Here is a 7859-nt window from a genome sequence, read left to right on the forward strand (position 1 = left end):
GTGACACTTCTACTTAATTTTTTGTATCTTTAATTTTTCAACTTGACCCCTAGCATAAAATATACATTTTTATTTTATTTTATTTCATTCACAATGGTTGTGTTTGTACGCATTTTGTATATGTAAACAATAATAATAATAATAAAAAATAACGAATCCTATTTACCAATCGCAATTACTGTTACATAATGAATATTAATTATGGTACCTAATTAATATTCATAAAGCCTTCGTCATAGTAGAATTCATATTTCGCTCATTTATAGGAATCCATGAGTATGGAAAATACAGAATACATTCTGTATTAATAACAAATATAAAAAGTATAACGTATGAAATATTGCATTTATCAATACTTTATTCAAAACATTCTTCTTTTTTTGTTATTCTTGTCCTTATGCAAGATTGTTTCGAATGTATGTGAAAAATTATATTGAGAGAAAATTAGAGTACAAAAAGTATATTGTAAATAACGATTTCACTGGTGAATAAACAAATGATTCACTGTGGTTTATAGATTATAGTTACATTTAATTAAAAAACACATTAATCTTTATAAACTAGAATATATTCTACACATGATGCAACTTTGATCATGGCTATAAATCATATACACATACACACAGTTAGATTAAAAATAACAACTGGAAAAAATATATATTTTTCAGTGGAGTGAGTTTATTATGTTTATTCAATTTCAAAGCAAACACAATAAGGAAAGCACTCTTAAATCAAGAGCATGACCAACACAAAATCTGTTCACATGGTAACGGTGAAAAAGGTGAATTGTCTCAATACAAAAATTTTCGCTGTAGAGATTAAAACACGATTAATCCATCTATCATCACTATATTTAATCATGTAAGGAGTCCTGTCTGTGCACTGAGAAATCACAAGCCATAATTTTTCAGCCTAAAAACTCTTATCTCAGGTCAGCTTAAACCTTGATTTAAAATACTCTCTACCGAGATACTACAGAAAAAACTGATCGAGAATCAATTCTCACATACGTGCGACCTCTGAACTTCTTGTCAGTTCTGTTACCAATGTAAGCCCAGTCACTGTAATTCCTCCACCCATTGTGGAAGGCTTTGATCAGTTCTGGTGATGAGAACCCAAGATGAAGTGAGCTGAGCATCGGTCATGGGAAACAGCATGAGGAGCTTTGGAGCTTTAGCCAGCTCCTGAAAGGAAAAATACAGGAAAAAGAGAATCCCGAGAATCAAGAGAAACATGGAAAGGAGGTGCTATCAGGTGACCGTGCAAGTGTTGAGTCCTATAATTTCAATACCATTCTAGCTTTGCTCTCAGGTGTTGCCAAGCTCACAGAATGCTGAAAGGCATTGCTCAACAGGACAGGCATTAGTGAGGTTATGCCCCTGGATCCCTCTGCACCCTATACACCTCAGCACTATGGCCCGCTTCCATGAAGCATGATGGGAACTGCTGTGCATTGTATCTGGAAATGCTACAACTTTTAATTCAGAATTCACAGATATATCCGGCTGTATTTACAGTATGCCGTACAAGCTTATGCTATACAAATGATCAGTGGATGTTTGCACAGATGACAATGTCTGAATCCATGTTATTGACTGTGATTGCTGTTTAGATGCACTCAATCAACAAATCTAAGAGCAAAAGACTATTATAAATATAATACATGCACTACTTATGCAAAAAATAAATAAATGGTACTTGGTGTCAAAAAGAGACTTCAAATCATAATCTCAGTTAATCTGAAATTTTTGAAAGATTGGAAGGGTTACATGAGTGTTTACTCATTTACTTGGACGAACACAGAAGAGGCCATCTGACTGATATGTAAAGCAACCAACCACAGTTTGCATTGTTATAGAGCTGTTCAGGTTGAAGTCCAAAAATACTGAAAGGTAATTCGCTATATGGGTTCCCTTGATATTTTCCTATGGGTTTTTAAAATGGGGTTTTTCCACTTATGAGTAACATTAGGTCCTTGACGACACGTGGACGTTTTGTCCAAAGGTTTATTTCAGGGGGATTTCTCCTGAAGTCCACTATCGTCTCCACTGTTTTGAGTTCAGCTCAAGGTTGTTGTGACCACACCAGACAGCAAGCTGTTCAACCTCCCATCTCTATGCAGACTCGTCACTGTCGCGAATGAGGCAGAAGACCGTGGTGTTATCTGCAAACTTTAGGAGCTTGATAGGGCGGTCCTGAGCAGAGTAGTCATTCTTGTACAGGGAGAAGAGCAGTGGAGAGAGAACGCATGCCTGAGGAACACCAGTGCTAATTGTGAGGGTCCCGGATGTGATTTTCCTCTAGCTAGTCTCACTAACTGCTGCCTATTTGTCAGAAAGCTATTGATCCACCAACAGTTGAGAGCTGGGTCAGTTTGGTTGAGAAGATTAGGCATGATAGCTGAACTGAAGTCCACAAATAGGATCCTTGCATAAGGATTTTATTTATTTGATATGATATTAAAATGCAGGCTCTACTGAAATACTTTGTGTAATGAAAACCTAAATGAACAGAGTTAACCTAACTTAAAATTGATCTGTTTATATAACTCTTTTGAACCTTGCAGTTTAGCAACAAACACATTTGCATATTATACACACATATACATATATAAAGTCTATTAGAATACACATCAAAAGCATACAATACCTACACGGTTGAGAACAAATCCTTATGGAAGCTGTTTGTAATGTGTTATAAGCACCTAGTGTATTTTCTAGGAAGCGTTTGAGAACTGGTGTGGTGGCCCAGTTGTATCTTAAGACACACCTGCATTTGATTACATGGACTTTTAATGGAACCCAGGTGGCCCAATAAGTAGCCAGAACCAGCATTCATGCAAACAAAAGACAAAGAACCAGCAAGAATGTGCTTACACTTTTAAACAGGTGATTTTAAGACAGAGGAGGACCAATCAGATAGAAACAGTGAGGTTTAACAAGAACAAACGTATGGAGACCAATAGAAATGCACAAATTAGAGCCCATAATACTGGTCAAATGAACCATCACTGTCAACACAGAGATCTAAAAATAGGGGAGGACATCAGAGACACACAAAGTCAGCCGTTCCTTCAAAGTTTATCGGCTTTTCAAACTCTCCTTTTTGAATAAGCTGTTCTTGGCATGAAGCCCGGGAATTGGTTGCTGATAGAAAGAGTTCCCATTCTCCTCACCATTGTGAGGGTATTGTATCCTACATTTCCCACATTATATAGTAGTACGCTGTGAATAGTCAAGCCCATTGTGAGATTCCTGATCAGTGTATTGCCAAAGCAAGCATGTTCTTCATTCTCTCAGATAGTGAAACAGAAAATATTATTATAGACCTTTAGTGTATTTGGAATGCAAAACAGAGATTCGGAGATATTTTTTGACATGGCTTTTTCCAACATGAAGACCCTGGATGTGTGCTCAAGGGAGGTATATCTAGTCACTCTGTGTAAAGACATAAGACTCTTCCAACTCCAACTGGGATTTCTTTAAACGTAATGAAAGGGGTCTGTATACACTGCTGTATACACACACACTTCCAGCTTGGTATCACATCATGTTTGTTGGGTCAGATTCTTGTATCACAATTAAATTTCAAACGAATATTTCAACCTCTAAATTCTCTAAAGGAGTTTTGCTGTTGACCGCTGGGCAAATTCAAGGGTCTTTTTATAATTAAATATAGGGGTTTCAGTGGACACTCAATTAGTAGAGTATATTGGTGTCCGACTCTCACCTATTTTTACAAAAACTTTGAAGAATGCTCCTTGTGTGGCAACAGTCATCACACAGTTAATATTCAAAGGCCAGTGCCTCGTAAAGGAAGTCTTTTAAGTGTCTGACAAAGCACACAAAGGGACATGACTAAATAGGCGATGTATACAGCAGAGACAGGGGAGGACCGTAGAAGGGTGATCATGTATAGAACGTAATTTGCATAGACGAAAGAAGTGTCCTTCCGAACCTCAAAATTAAACACTCTCAGAATTCCAAAGATGCAATGTAAAGTTTTCCTGTTTTCTGTACAAAATACTGTGAAGTTAGTGATTTCACAGGCTTTGGTTTATTTTTGAAGTATTTTTTATTTTAAAGTACTTTTTTACATTATTTCAATAGTTTTATATATATATATATATATATATATATATATATATATATATATATATATATATATATATACATTTTTGTTATTTTTAATTATTTACAAGGTATTATTCAATTATTTAGATTACATTAGTTATATGTAGACTAAATTTCAATATTATATTAAAATAAATTCAGAGCACTTAAAAAAAAAATTGTATCATGAGAGGATACTGTAAATTTGGCTATTTCACTGTTTTTTACTAGTATTTTAATTTATTGATATGTTATTAGCATACCTGTGTTTTATTTATTTTTTAATATTTACGTTTAATTGTAACTTTTAACAAATTGTATTTCAGTTACTGTTATTTATTTACAAGTTATAAATCATTGTTACATTAAATATCTATTGACTAAAATCTGAACAATGTAAAAAGTTGTTAGGGTTACCTGTCTTGTTTCGCTGTTGCCCTTTTTGTTTGCCATTTTTGTCAATTTTGCATTCCTTAGTTTTCACTTTTGTCCCTTGTGTAACTCCATAGTCTCTTTGTTAGCTTTCGTGTTCACCGTTCATTGTTTGCACCTGCCCTCGTTTATTTGCCATTTTGCTTCTGTTAATCACCTAGTTATCTTGTTTGAGTTCTGTTTGTTCATTGGTTCCTGTCTTCCCATGTCCACGTATTTAACCCTGTCTGTTTGTTTAGTCACTGTCTATCGTTGAATGTTGTTAGCCTGGTGTGTATTCCCTGCCTGGTTTCCTCAGTCTTGTGTTCATTTCCCCATTGAGGGTTTTTCCTTTGTTCCCGTGTTTTCCATGTACCTGCCTTGTTTGTTCCTCAATAAAAGTTGAACTGCACTTGGATCCGCATCTCCTCGTCTGCCTTCACTGCCCATTCGTAACAAAAGTATTCATGTTGTTATGAGAAGATACCGTAAATTTGACGATTTAACAAGTTTTCATTGATTTTTAAAGTGCATTCTTATTTTAATTTATTTTTAAATTATTTCAGTGGTTTTATGCATTTATTTATATGTAATTGTACATAATGTTTTGTTAAGTAATTATTCACTTATGTAGAATGTTACATTAATTATCTTTAGAATCAGTATTTTTGTTTTATTGAACATATTGTGAATTGGTGATTTTGATTTCAAATAATATTTTTTTTTATTTAACACAATTTGTACATTACATTTATTCATAATTTTTATTAAGTTTTGTTTATTAATTTTTATTTCTTATTAATTTATGTAGTACATTAGCAAGACTCGTTTTTAATATTCCATTGCACTTTTTTCACATTGGGCTTGTTAAAATTATTTTCAGACCTTCAGGAAATTGAATCGTTATGTTCTGCATCATGCTGCATGTAAAATCAAACAATCATCATGACAAATCACCAAACAAGTTCCTAATTTTAGAGGTGGGAACAAAGTGTACGTGATTCGTGTCCTGTAAACCCTTAATACACTTGCTGACACACTGTTTATTGAGGCAACACACATTCATGCGCGTACCCTCCGCTGTGTCCATATTAACCTCATTACACCCCTTTCCCAGTTCTGCTATGCCAACTGATGATGTCATCCTCATGGAGCTGTTGGCAAGATGCCTCATATAGCAGCGGATATTTAAGAGGGGGGCTCTCGCTTGGCCCCAGAGATGAGGGCCCGGAAGATTAGCACTCCCATCAGAGAGTGCATCCCTCCCAGCTAAAACTGGAAAACCCTTTTTACCCAGTCCTCAACTCTGGTGGATCCACTGTGCTTAAAACTGAATGGGAGACATGCTGGGTCTGTGAGGGACTGCTTTTGGGATTAACCCTCCATTCTTCCACCCCTTTCCCTGCCTCCAGGGTCCTCGCTTCACCAGGCTTTCCCTTGGCCTTCTATTCATCGTCACTAAACTGTCACATAAAAATTAAGCCTACCTATTACATGAATCGCCAAGATGTTGGTTAAACAAGATGGCTTTGCTCCTTTGACGGACGGGTATCCGGTTTCCGCTTGATCCTGAATTTCCAGAAACATCACCACTGCGGGGATACGATGACAAAAACAAAGGCCACCCATGTTTACCACTTAGATTAATAGTATACTCTAAAATAAGAATTCTGTCATAATTTACTCTCCATCGTGTAGTTTCAAACCCATATGACCATGACATTTTTCTTTCCAGAATGTAAACACTCACATGCTCTTTTCCGTACAATGAAAGCATACATAGATGAGCCAAAACATTATGACCACTCACAGGAGAAGCACATTATGTTGATCTTCTCCTAACAACACCACATGTCAAGGTCTGGGTAGATTAGATGGTAAGCGAACAATCACTTCTCATAGTCACAGTGTTGATTGCTGGAGAAATAGGCAGGAATAAAGACCAGAGAAACTTTGACAAGGGTCAAATTGTTATGGCTAGACGACTGGGTAAGAGCATCTCTGAAATGGCAAGGCTTGAGGGGTGCTCCTGGTCAGCAGCTCATCGATACATGAGGGCAATGAAGGCTATCCCATCTGGTCTGAACCGACAGAAGTCTACTGTGGCACAAGTCACACATTTGAATGATGGTTTACTTGCTGATCCTGGGTAGCTCTGCAAGTAATGACGCTGATTACCACACCTGGAGTCGCAAGTTTGAACCCAAGGAGTGCTGAGTAACTCCAGTCAGGCTTCCTAAGCAAACAATTGGCCCGGTTGCTAGGGTGGGTAGATTCACATTGGGTAAACATCCTCATGGTCGCTATAATGTGGTTCTTGCTCTCGGTGGGGTGCATGATGTGTTGTGCGTGGACACTGTGGAGAATATCGTAAGCCTCCACACGTGCTAGGTCTCCGTGGTAACGTGCTCAACAAGCCAGAGGCAACTGAGATTCGTCCTCCGCCACCCGGATTGAGGAGAGTCACTATGCCACCATGAGGACTTAGAGTGCATTGGGAACTGGTCATGCCAAACTGGGGAGAAAAGGGGAGAAAATCCCCAAAAACAATAAAAAAAACAAATGGTTATGGGAGGAATGTGTCACAGCACGCAGTGCATTGCACCCTGCTGCGTATGGGGCTGCGAAGCCGAGAAGAGTGCCCATGATGACCCTTGTCCACCGTCGAAAGCAAGTATGGGCGAGTATAAGAACTGGACCTTGGAGCAGTGGAGCATTCTTGCGTTATCTGATTTTTTGTAAATATCAGCATATTAGTGTGCATCTAAACACACTCAATGGCATGAAACATGACATCTTCAACAATTAGATAAATGATTATTGAATTTTTGGTGTTGCTTTAATATACTGTACACTCACTGAGGACTTTATTCGGAACACTATGGTCCTAATAAAGTGCCCGATGTGGTGATCTACTCTTGTAGCCCATCCTTCTCAAGGTTTGACATGTTGTGCATTCTGAGATGCACAACATGCACAAACCCATCTGGCCATCCTCTCTTATCAACAAGCCGTTTATGCCTGCAGAACTACCACTCACTGGATGTTTTTTGTTTAAGTGATTTGGTAGCAAATGCTAGAAATTGTTGTGTGTGAAAATCCCAGGAGATCAGCAGATACAGAAATACTCAAATCAGCCTATCTGGCACCAACAATCATGCCACCAACAATCATGCCACGGTCGAAATCACTGCGATCACATTTTTGTCCCCCATTCTGATGGTTGATGTGAACATTAACTGAAGAGCCTGACCAGTATCTGCGTGCTGCTGCCACACGGTTGGCTGATTAGACAATCGCATATATAAGTAGGTGTACAGGTGTTCCTAATAAAGT

The sequence above is a fragment of the Xyrauchen texanus genome, chromosome 19 (genome assembly GCF_025860055.1).
Source record: "Xyrauchen texanus isolate HMW12.3.18 chromosome 19, RBS_HiC_50CHRs, whole genome shotgun sequence".
In the NCBI taxonomy this organism is placed as follows: Eukaryota; Metazoa; Chordata; class Actinopteri; order Cypriniformes; family Catostomidae; genus Xyrauchen; species Xyrauchen texanus.